At 36.2% G+C, this 12,837-nt stretch overlaps 1 long non-coding RNA gene across 2 annotated transcripts; it reads left to right on the forward strand.

Moving 5' to 3' along the window:
* The first annotated feature begins 1,089 nt into the window (after positions 1–1,089).
* Positions 1,090–10,171, forward strand: LOC137012955 (uncharacterized). Of its 2 annotated transcripts, none has more exons than XR_010893636.1 (4): positions 1,090–6,383; positions 9,136–9,277; positions 9,381–9,502; positions 9,585–10,171. It is a non-coding gene; the product is annotated as an uncharacterized lncRNA (long non-coding RNA). The 2 variants fall into 2 exon arrangements; XR_010893637.1 differs by having other exon boundaries at positions 9,136–9,248.
* The last annotated feature ends 2,666 nt before the right edge of the window (positions 10,172–12,837 follow it).

Genomic DNA, 12,837 nt, shown 5'->3' on the forward strand with positions numbered 1-12,837 from the left:
TAAAGTTTTGCACAAAAATAAAGTTTTGCAAAACAAAAAAAAAGAATTGAGCAATAAAAAAATGTTTTGCAAACAAAAATAAAGAATTGCAAAGGAAAAATAAAGTATTGAGCAGAAAAAAATAAGTTTTGCAAACAAAAATAATAAATTGCAAAATAAAATAATGTAGTGCAAAAATAAAAATATAATCAATTACAAAAATCAATGACAGCTGTAATCCTATTTTATCTTTGCCACATATTTTTCATGCTCAAACCTACTAAATCATTTGCAACGCTCATTTTATTCTGCGTTTCAGTCAAGCGTGCGCTCACGATACCGGTTTTCTTTTGCGCTGCACTTTTCTGTGCGGTTCACTTTATGGCACTGGTTTGACGTGGGGGTGGAGTCAAGAAACGGGGGCACGCCTCCGCGAAACACGTCATCGGCAGGAGACGCAGATCGGAACAGAACAGATCAACTCCTGCATCCCAGTGTGCATACTATCCACCCTATCCGCCCTAAATAGTATTGAATAGTACTAGTGTCACATAATATTTAGGATGGATAGTATGCACATTGGGACGCAGGCAAGCATAGAGACAGAGCGCATTTATTATAATCTGAAAACCACGCCCACCGGGGGAAAAACAATCCAACCGTCTCCAGGCTGCCTTCTTGTCTTTTCTGACACATTACAATAAACCGAACAATGCCTAAAAGGTGTTGTGTGACAAGGTGTACAGCTAACAAGCTAAAAAACCCAGAAATAAGTTTTTATAAGCTGTCGACCCCAAAAAACGAATGTTTAAGGACACAAAAGTGGATACAGGCAGTGAGACAGAGCGAAACGGGTCATATTACTATAAGAAATGCATTGGAGGGGGTCGTAATTACGTTCCCCTCCAATGCATTTCGCGGGGGCGTGCCCCCGTTTCTTGACTCCACCCCCACGTCAAACCAGTGCCATAAAGAGAACCGCACAGAAAAGTGCAGCGCAAAAGAAAACCGGTATCGTGAGCGCACGCTTGACTGAAACGCAGAATAAAATGAGCGTTGCAAATGATTTAGTAGGTCTGAGCATGAAAAATATGTGGCAAAGATAAAATAGGATTACAGCTGTCATTGATTTTTGTAATTGATTATATTTTTATTTTTGCACTAGTTTATTTTATTTTATTTTATTTTATTTTGCAATTTATTATTTTTGTTTGCAAAACTTATTTTTTCCGCTCAATACTTTATTTTTCCTTTGCAATTCTTTATTTTTGTTTGCAAAACATTTTTTTTATTGCTCAATTCTTTTTTGTGTTTTGCAAAACTTTATTTTTGTGCAAAACTTTAAGGCATTAATTTGACTCCATAGTTGTATTTCTTAACTAACATTAACATAATAATAATAATAATAATAATAATAATAATACTTTCTGTAACAAATGTAGCTATTGCTCAATCTTAGTTAATGCATTAAATTATGAGACTTTATTGTAAAGCTTCAGCAATTAATCGCAACATGAACATTTGGTACCGTCACATGCCTACTGAAGAAGCAAAATGAATCAAATTATCAAAAAGAAAAAAATCTGCAAAATCAAGTCATGTCAATTTTTTTTCTTTACATGACAGAAGTTTTTTCTTTGACACAAGCCATATATACAACCATTTACATACAATCAAGTCAAGCCAAGCATAAGAATACTTATGTACAGCAGGGTTAAAGGCGCTTTTGACTTTATTCTCCTTTAAACCTGTCAGTCACCAGCTAGAGTGCCCATGATTACCACCAGAGGGCACTCCACCTCAGAATACTGCCCCACCATCTTGGACAATGTTCAAGTTATTTCACTCGGCGGCCATCTTTGAAACGCCTCTTGGGCATCCAAGTGCAGCTCCTATCTCTTTGAATTGGGAAACATCAAATTCTCTAAAGCTGTTTGCCAAGCTTTCGATTAAATTTCATATTTGAAATCAGTTTGACTGAATGAGCTGTCAATGTTTCTTAATGTAACGTTGGTATTTTAACATAATATGTTATAACAAGAATATCTATGGTAAGAGCTATTTTCAGACGCTGCTTTCTATCCTCGTGATTATATTCTTTTGTCTCTTTGCATATTGCTGTAATAGTAAAAAGACAACATATACTGCACATTTGTGGTCAGTTCTCCCGATATAATTTATGATATATCCCATTAAAATGTACTAAAATGCACAAAGTATCTCTTGGTCTTTTTCTCCTCTTGTTTTTCTCATCTCTAAATAAAATTATCTGTAAAAATGATGGAAATCACTTTGAAATAGTATCATGCAATGCTGAAGTTCATGAACATTTTTTATTAAGGCAACATATATTACATAATACAGATATCATTATAGTTAGGCCTATACCCGTCCGTTATTGCAAGAATTGTGCTTTTTATGGCCTGTTGAATATACCTTGTTGATGCTTTTACACTTTTAAATGTTCTTTTAATGTTCGTTGGTTGAAGGGTGAGTAATGTCGTCTCATTCAACCCAGGTTTTTTAAAAACGCATTATTCAACGCTATCTCACGACCAATTCGTACTTATTCTACGAGGTGGCTATTTCGTATAAATTCATACGACCTCACTCGTGCGAATTCGTACGATTTGTCTAAACCCCAGTGACGGTTAGGTTTAGGGGCGGGGTTTGGGATAGGTCATTCGTATGAATTCATACGAATTTGTCAACTCGTAAAATACATACGATTTAGCAAAAAACGTATGAATTAGTACGAGTGAGGTCGTATGAATTCATACGATTTAGCCACCTCGTAAAATACGTACGAATTGCCGTGAGATCGGGTTGCATTATTGCATTAGAGCGAGTCGGAAGTTACACCCATAATTCGTGCAAAGTGTCATGGGGTGTAGGAATAAGTTGGATATTCCAATCCACTTTATATTCCAATAAGGTCACAATGTAGGATTTTTGGTTGGGTGTTTTTTAATAAACACTGAAAAAAACTATACAAGGGCTGGACCATATGACAATATATATAGCCTAACACTGATATAAGTGATTACTCGTATTTAAACCTACCTATATTGAAGTTATATAAAATATTCACAGGCAGATTTGCTTTATGTATTGCCCAGGCGTCGAAATCAGGCACATTTTAAATGTCAGGAAACACGACTCCTGGTTGCATGTCAATATCCATGGATTAGGTTTATTTGACAAGTTGTAAGAAACACTTTCGAGCCAAACCTTTTGTTTGTTTTACTCACTGTAACACAGTTCGTATATACGGGAAGAAGGAGGCGGGAACCGGCGAACGTTCAACAAAACTTTAATTCAAAATAAACAAAGAACAAAATGAAAGTAATGCCGGCAGACCCTCGCGGACGTCTGCCGGCCACACAAACATAATAAAACATAAAATAATATCCAGGCCTGGTCCTCTCGCGTCCTTCACGGTCGTCGCTCCTCCTTTTAGCTCCCGGAGCTCCTCCGTGAGAGACTCAAAGCCGGTGCGCCTCCCAGGTGATGCTCGTTGTCACCGGCCTCGCGCCATTCCCTCACGGCTATCGCCCGCCCTGGTCGCCACATTCACGTTTTCGCAGTTTCCCCTATTAAATCCAGTCATGCAGCAAGTTCTTTTACCACTCAGTCCAGCTCTCTATAGAGGGTATGCATCGACGTCACTCCCTCAGCTGGACTGAGTGGTAAAAGCAGTGCCGGCTCTAGCCTCTTTGGCGCCCTAGGCAAGATTTTTTTTGGCGCCCCCGTATATTGTGATTTATCCAAAAGGGGCGAATCTAGAAAATTATTTATAGGGTGGCAAAGGGGTGGCATGAGGTCTATGAGGGGTGGCAATACCAAAGCAAGCGCTCATGCATAGTTTTTGGAGATTTATAGCCTGACATACACAATTGTGTTCACAAACATTGCATTACCAGAAAGTATCTATATACTGTTTAAAATTATTAAATAACAAAATTTCAATATCCATCATGGCACCAAGTAAATACACTATATGTATAACTTCTAAATGAGTCTGAGCTTGTATCACTAAAGGAGATGAGCAGTTTTATTAATATTACACAGGGTACTTCAATGGTATAAATCACATTTTAGTGCAAGTTAAAGAGTAACAAAACAGTTTTTGTGTTTCTGTTATTAGCAGAGGTGGGAATGTCTGTGTGTGTTCACCCAGAACACCCTATCAACCACATACTCTAGCAACACCCCAGCAACTGCATAGCAAGAGCCTAGCAATCACCCAGAATCTCCTAGAAACCACCTAGCAACACTTTAGCAATCACCCAGAACATCTATATTCTGGAGTAACTGACCAAAGTTTTTACATTTTTTAAACAAGACTTGAATTTGGGTTTATGACAAGCCAACATAAATTTGTCCTTCAAACTTTTCAGTCTTTATTGTTTTTCTTGATTGCTAATGCACAATTCATGAAACAATTCAACATTTTCTCACAACTAAACACAATATCAAAACTATACACCAACTTGCACAAACCTCAAACATCCAGGTCAAAATAAAATGTTCTAGTCAAAAACTTATTCTTGTCTGACAAAATCAAACTTTGGCATCAGATGACACACAAAACATAACAAATACACAGACTACTGCACTGCCCAGTGAACACTAGTGAGATCAATTCATATAACACTGTAACAAAAATACCTCTATTTCATTTTACTATTATAAATTGATCTTACAGTAGATGAAAAGCATGATAAAAATAAGTATGAACTTGGTATGCACCAAAATACAATATACTGTCAATTACAGTAAAAGTAAATTCAGCATCCTCTGCACATTTAGCTAAATTTCATTACAGTACTTGGGCAGTGTATTGGTCTTCTGACACAACACTATATCCCTAGGCAATCATTTCTCAACGCTACAACAAATACAGTAACGTTATACATATAACAAATGGCTACAAAGATAGTTGACAATCACAACATTGAGGGTGTACAACGTGACATTTCCCTCATCTAAAGTAGCCTACTGGTACTGTGTAAGTTTAAAACCCCTGTAAATTATTCATTCAGCTCTCTCAGATTTTGACTGGTGTGTCATCAGTTTTGCTACCTAATGTTGTTAAACGTTTTGAGAACTGAACGAATGGTTTGGGAAACTGGGCCAACTGAATCACTTATAATGTGTTAGCAATCGAGAAAAGCTAAAATACATATAGATTCTTACCCCAACTCTGCTATTAATTTCTATGATCGGGATCTCCTTATTGATTTCATGTTATTGGTTCGTCGGATGGCAAAAATACTTTTATCCCGGCGGTTGCTGAATCAGCTCGCCAAAAAATTACGAAAATTAATCTCAGACATATTCAGATGGGACATTTCTCACAGGACTTCTAGCCAGGAAGCAGTAATTTTCCGAATCACGTACAAATATGGGAAAAAATCGTAAGTGAACTTGGCTGCGCTGTGTTTTTGAATCTCAAAGAATCGGTTCATAAGAGTCATTTGTTAATGAAGCACACTGGGCGCGCTGCGTGCGCTTGAAACCATCATGCAGTTTATTGAAAGATGAGTTTTCTTGCCATTACTTTGTGTTACTCAATTTTTTTTAGTTATCACATTGAAGCGCCGCTCCAGTACTTGAAACACTGCTTACATATTATATTCTGTGATAATTTGGGGGTGGCAAAGCTTTTTCTTAGGGGGGCAGATGCCACCTCATGCCACCCCGGTAGATCCGCCCCTGTCCACGCATCTGGCCTCTTTGGCGGCCCCTAGCGAGATTGCGCCCTTAGCATTTGCCTATACTGCCTATATAACTGGCCGGCTCTGGGTAAAAGAACCAGCTGCATGACTGGATTTAATAGAGGAACATGAGAAAATTAGTAGTATAATGTACATGTAAAATGAGTAGTAAAATGAATAGTAATGTGTCCAAGTTTTTGACCAGTGCTGTCTAGAATTCAAAATATAGTATGACATGCATGTTTTCTGTTAAGAGTGGACATGATATTAATGTTAATACAATAGTTGATATGACCCTGTTATCAGCATGCTCATAGTGACCAGATATTAGCCCACACTGGACTGCATGAATATGATAATGAGATCACTGACTGGAAGAAAGAAAGATTTTTTTTCTCCAGTGCATAGAAACACCAAACACAATGGAAATGCCAGGTAAGTGATGTTCACTTACTACATAAACAGAACAGTAGCTCTCCAAACAGGACTGACACTGTATTCTTGCTGAATTTTCACCAGGTTTAACTTCTGGGGTGATTGGGGCCACTGGAGTGTGTGGAGGAAAAGGTATCTGTGGCATCAAGATGATGGTAGAGCAACTGCAGGGAGTCGGAGACGACACGGCCCTCAGTGACATGCATGTTTTGCAGTGATTGAACTGTTGTTTCAGAAACCAATTATTTGGTAAGATTTTTAATACATCATCAGTAAACCATATCTTTAATTAGGGCTTAACTAGTTTTGGGCAGAATGAATTGAGCAGATTTTTTTTTATGGAAATTATGTTTGTTTTTTCCACCTTTATATTTGATGGATGACAATGAGAACAACAGCAACATCTAATATTAAAACATCTTGAATATACTAAAGCAGGGTTTCCCAAACATATTCCTGGAGCCTCCTCAGCACTGCACATTTAGCATGTCTCCTTTGTCTGACACACCCATTTCAGGTCTTGCCCTGCGTTCCAATGTCCATACTATCCATCCTAAATAGTATGTGAGATTAAAATAAGTGTGTCCCAAAGCATAGTATGTTGAAAAGAGTATGCCAAAAGTCCCCGGATGGTCTACTATTTCCGGTAGATTTTTGAAGTGTGGATCCGTGCACACTATAAAGGCTAATATTGCCCACAACCCATTGCGCATTGGACGAGGATTCAGTTCAGAACTACAAACACGAGTAAAAAGTGTTAAAAAACTACAAAACATGGCGGATACGCGCGATCGACGCTGAGAGATTTGAGTGACTAATAATCAGTTTAACCTGATAGAAAATATATATTTAATGTTACCCGTGTTATTTTTCATCTGCAAATACCAATGTGGACTTTTATAAAGATCCTAATGGCCATTAACTTTTAAATGCATCATTATGCATTAATATGAGGAGAGTTCTCCTCATGAAAGACCCGCGACTGGAGATCAACGTGCTGTATTTCTCTACGATACGGTAGGAAATTAACTAAATGAAATGTGGAGGATGTAAGATGATTGACAGGGCAATTTACGGTGACTGGATGCGACAGAGAGAATTGACGCGATTGTATGACGTGTTAGTATGTCCCAAAGCTTGTCTACTCTTTTGCTACACACTCAAAAGTAAGTACTTTTTGTTCACAGAAAGAGTACATACTTTTAGGGCGTAGTATAAGTAGGCGAATTGGAACGCAGCATTGGTGTCTCGACTAATGAGCTGATGATCTGGATCAGGTGTGTTTGATTAAGAAGACTATTGCTGCGTTCCAATTCGCCTACTTATACTACGCCCTAAAAGTATGTACTCTTTCTGTGAACAAAAAGTACTTACTTTTGAGTGTGTAGCAAAAGAGTAGACAAGCTTTGGGACATACTAACACGTCATACAATCGCGTCAATTCTCTCTGTCGCATCCAGTCACCGTAAACTGCCCTGTCAATCATCTTACATCCTCCACATTTCATTTAGTTAATTTCCTACCGTATCGGAGAGAAATACAGCACGTTGATCTGCAGTCGCGGGTCTTTCACGAGGAGAACTCTCCTCATATTAATGCATAATGATGCATTTAAAAGTTAATGGCCATTCGGATCTTTATAAAAGTCCACATTGGTATTTGCAGATGAAAAATAACACGGGTAACATTAAATATATATTTTCTATCAGGTTAAACTGATTATTAGTCACTCAAATCTCTCAGCGTCGATCGCGCGTATCCGCCATGTTTTGTAGCTTTTTTTAACACTTTTTACTCGTGTTTGTAGTTCTGAACTGAATCCTCGTCCAATGCGCAATGGGTTGTGGGCAATATTAGCCTTTATAGTGTGCACGGATCCACACTTCAAAAATCTACCGGAAATAGTAGACCATCCGGGGACTTTTAGCATACTCTTTTCAACATACTATGCTTTGGGACACACTTATTTTAATCTCACATACTATTTAGGATGGATAGTATGGACATTGGAACGCAGGGATGGAAAACATGCAGTGTTGGGGAGGCTCCAGGAATGTATTTGGGAACCCCTGTACTAAAGAATTAATTTACATATAATGTAATTTATATAATACATATAATATAATTTAAATATAATGTTACCACATGATATTCTGTGAATAATTATCATTATTTGAATGTATTATTTATTGAGTGTCTTTTTATGGGTCAGTACTTGACATTAAAGTTCTGGGTTCTATGAAAGCACATTTCCACCACACTAGAAAAAAAAAAAAAAAATGCTTTGGTAAATCATAACATATAGTCAACTCCAGAATCATTGGCACCCTTGTTTAATATGAGCAAAGGAACATAAGAAATGTAAGGAAAACAAGGCAAAACATACACTGCATCCTTGCAGAGACAACAACTGACCAAGACTGATTGGAATTGAAAGACACAAGCTTATATAAGCCGGGTTAACAATGTAAAGATGCACAGGTGGATATGATCATTAATGATGAGTCCTGGCAAAGGATTATGGGGTATGAAGTCCATGACAGAGTGGCAATGGTCTGGGGTGGAGTGCATTACTCTATTTTGCTTCAAATGTTCAAAACTGTGGAGTTGCTGTTAGTCATTTAATCTCCAGGGAACTGCACCTGCTTAAGTTTTTTTTATGTCTGTATAATACTAAAGAAAATAAAGATAAATGCAGTTATGAGAAGATAAATGTTTCAATGGTTGGGTTAACATTTCCTTCCTTTAATTGGAAGATTGCCTTAATGTTGTTGTTGTTTTAAGGTGGAAGAAACTTCCTTTTTTAGGTATGATAATACAGCGCTCAATGGGATTCGTCTTCACTGTGGCAATCCATTAAGCCCAGATGAGTCCTGCGTCTCAAAATAATGGATTTATTAACAATTATTGCATTAAATGTTTAAGCTAGATCTGTGAATTGAGGATTGTTTTTTAAAATTAATTGATTTGTTCAGAGTTCTTTTCGTGAATTTTTCTTCAGGTGGGGTAAGTGGAAGATATCAAGTGGTGTCCTTCTGGATTCTTAAAAGCTTTCCAGCTTAGAGTTGAATCTTCCCAAGGAAAGGGAGATGAGACGAACGCAAACAACATCATGTGAGAATGTGCTGCTGTAAATCATCCTGGTATTAGTTTGCCATTTAAGGACTTTTGACTGACATTCAATCCAGCAGCACAATTACATATTTTATCATAATATTGTCACATCTGTGTGTGCCCAAATGTCAGGGAATGGAGCCCAAAATGTCAGGGAAAAGAAATCTGCGGCATCTCAACGCTGATTGAAGAGCCACAGGGAATAGGAGATGACACCGCTCTCAATGACGTGCAAATGTACTGCTGTGATTAAGGTGATGTGATCGCAGCTTCACATAAAACACTGTTTGTTTGTTCGTTGGAGGTGCTGTTGAGCTGAGTTTGTTTTTCTTTTAGGTGTCAGAGGATGACCACAAGAACAGCAAGAAGATCAAATGGATCAAAATAATCGATTGAGCTAACATGAGCTAAATGTCGTACAACAGTGGGATAATGTGCACATCATTCCACTTATTACAAAGCTACTTGTCTTGTAGATTAGTGATGTTTTCATTTTTCTGCTTTAGATGGAGACTCCTGATCTGGCGCCTGTTCCTAAAGTCATAAAACGGATATAACACGGAATTTGTCATATTTTTGATGAAAAAATAAAAAAACAGGTCAGAACACTTAAATCTAATCGTGATGCAGACTAGTGTCTGTGAATATTAAACTGCAAAGATACTGTTTAAATATGATCCTGTTCATTTGATTACCAGAGAAGCCATTGACTCCATAAACCTGCCCCTGTTGGATTGACAGTAGTGCTATAGGGCAAGCACAGTTACCTTGTTTATCTTCTTAATTCAAGTTATATATTATTCTATTTGTGTTATTATAATGAGTGAAGTTTACTGTTCAGTGCACTGATGCCTGGCTTATTATGGATAATAAAGTTTGTTAAATACCCTGCCTTTATTACATATCTTTATCATATGTTTGGACATAATCAAAAAATGAATAAATGCTTTGTGAAAAATATGCCTATTTCCAGTAACTTTCAATTGTCTAAAACAAGTTGAGCATCAAAGCATATAAGAAGAGACTTTACAATAACTATTTAATTTATTTCTCGTGGTACTTTGATACGCTGATCAGTCTGCGCAGCACTGATGCATCTCGAACAAGCCTTCTGACTACAGTCACTTGCCGCCACCTCCTGGTGGTTCAGTTTCATGTTTAAAAGTATAATTTCCCCAGCATTCCCCACTTTTTCAGACAGTCAACTTCTGATACCCCAAATGGATTCTCACTCTACAACAAGCAGAGATAATACAAAATACTGTGTGGAAAAATGTATTTAAATACAAATACAAAATACTGTGTGGGAAAATGTATTTAAATACAAATACAGTATTTTGAAAATACACAAAATACATGTGAAATTGAAGATTCAGTGCAGGTATCCCTATTAGGCTGAAATCTATCTGGGCCTATTCTGAATGCCAAAAAGCATTTAGATGTGTGCAACTACTTAGAAACTTCATTTCTGCTCTCTCTGTCATTCTCTCTCTCTTTCTTAAGTGCTTGCTTCCTTGCTGGTAATTACAAATAAACTTATGTAGTGCAAAATAGCAGCCATTTATTTACTTCTGACAAGGTTACAATGTAGTCTATTACTTATGGTGAACACTACTAAAAAAACTGTAAAACTGTGGGAAACTTTTCTGCTATATAGCAAAGAATAGGGATGGGTGATATGACCAAAATCTTAATTTTACTTCACAGTAACAATATATGGCATGGTTTCACAATTATCAATATCAGTTTTGATACCACAGCAAAAACTCAATTTCAAACTCTTTTGATGCTTTTTTTTACACAAGTAGTATAGTAACTTTTATATGTATTTAATGTAAAGTTTATTTGTTTCTATATATATAATTAGAAAATATAAAGTTTATCTAAAATAAAAACTTATTTGGCACTTTTTTTTTGGTGAACAATAAAACTAAAAGTGTAGTGTATCTTTCATTATTGTCATCACAAATGCACACAATCACTACACTAAACTGATGGAGACAGACAATGATTAACCTAATTATTTCGTTTCTACATAAACAAACATTTGCATAGATGGGTAAACACAATCACAATTTGGAAATGTGTCCAGTTACATTTTCATAAAGCACCATGTTTGTAAAATTTAAAATGATTACATTTACAAAATAAGCCTGCATAGCAGAAATAATGAATAAAGTAATGGTCGTGTTTAATACAATCGTTAATTGAAATAAAATAATTAATGAATTAAAAAACATATATAACACAGTATTGTTCAATTTAGTGTTATACATATGTTATCATATTAATATGTTTTGTTCTAATGTCTCAAGTCACAATTTCAAGTTTACTGGTCATGAAACCCCCCTGTTTTACCCTGGTCGTTCACACCTCTGAGTTTCAAAAAGTCTGTGAAAATGGGCATGTAAAGCTCTGAAAAAGTGGGAGTGTAGAGGGGGAGAAGAGGGGAGAGAACAACCAATGAAACAGAGACATACAACACACTCATTATACAGAATAATGAATATAAATTTATGAGCACGGACAAAATGTCAACAAACTCCCAAGCCCAAAGGAGAAATGCGAAAGAATATTTAATAGGGCTAATAATAGGTTACTTTGATTACGTTTACGAGCGCTGCAGTCTCAAAATCAGTCTTTTAGAATAATCGTGTCGTTGCGTTCAGATAGGCTACACCACGGTATCAGTGTCCAGTTTGCACATATAATTAATTTGAAGAAGACTTGATGAAATATGTGTACATAACTACACTGTGCTGGTTAATGTTTGGTGCAGGAGAATGTGTGAAATAAAAACTTTAAACACGGATACTTTATTCTGTATGAGCTATGTGTCACGTGGCTAGTGTTATTAAACTCATCGTGGAGCTCCGTTAATGCAGTAAGGTTAATGCTTCAAACACAACTAGTTGATGCATGAAAACAACACCCTGATAATGAGGATGACTGTCTCAAAGTATTTTGAGTATTTTGAAAATACAAAAATACTCATCTTAAATGTATTTAAATACAAATTACATTTGATTTTTTCCAAAGGCTTTAAAATACAAAATACAAAATAGTATTTTGTATTTCAAATACGTATTTTAAATACATGTATCTGAAATACTGCCCATCCCTGACAACAAGAGACAATACACTTGAGAAAATACTATCAGAGTTTGAGGGCAGTCCTCATTCTCATTTTATTATTTCTTGCAAAGGCAAAAGCTAAATACACCACTCTATGCCACACTGTTAAACATAAATGTAAATTTGCAGGTAATGTTTTTTTTTTTTATTATTTAGAGATTTTTCCCGTTTTGTCATTATACACTGAAATGCCTGTTGTTTTACTGATATTTGCTGCAATTTATTTTCCACTATAAAATTTACAGGGAATTGCATGTATTTTAGTATTACATTAAATTTCTGTTTTTTAAAAGAAATGTTCTGTATTTTTACAGAATAATGTGTAAAATGTTGATTAATATTTTACATATTTTTTCTGTATTTTGAATATTCTGTAAAATCACAGAAATATAATGTAATTTTTTTTTTAATTTCCGACTTAATCACTACTCTGACTGTTCCGCTTGTCAAAGTT

The sequence above is a fragment of the Chanodichthys erythropterus genome, chromosome 22 (assembly GCF_024489055.1).
Source record: "Chanodichthys erythropterus isolate Z2021 chromosome 22, ASM2448905v1, whole genome shotgun sequence".
Lineage (NCBI taxonomy): Eukaryota > Metazoa > Chordata > Actinopteri > Cypriniformes > Xenocyprididae > Chanodichthys > Chanodichthys erythropterus.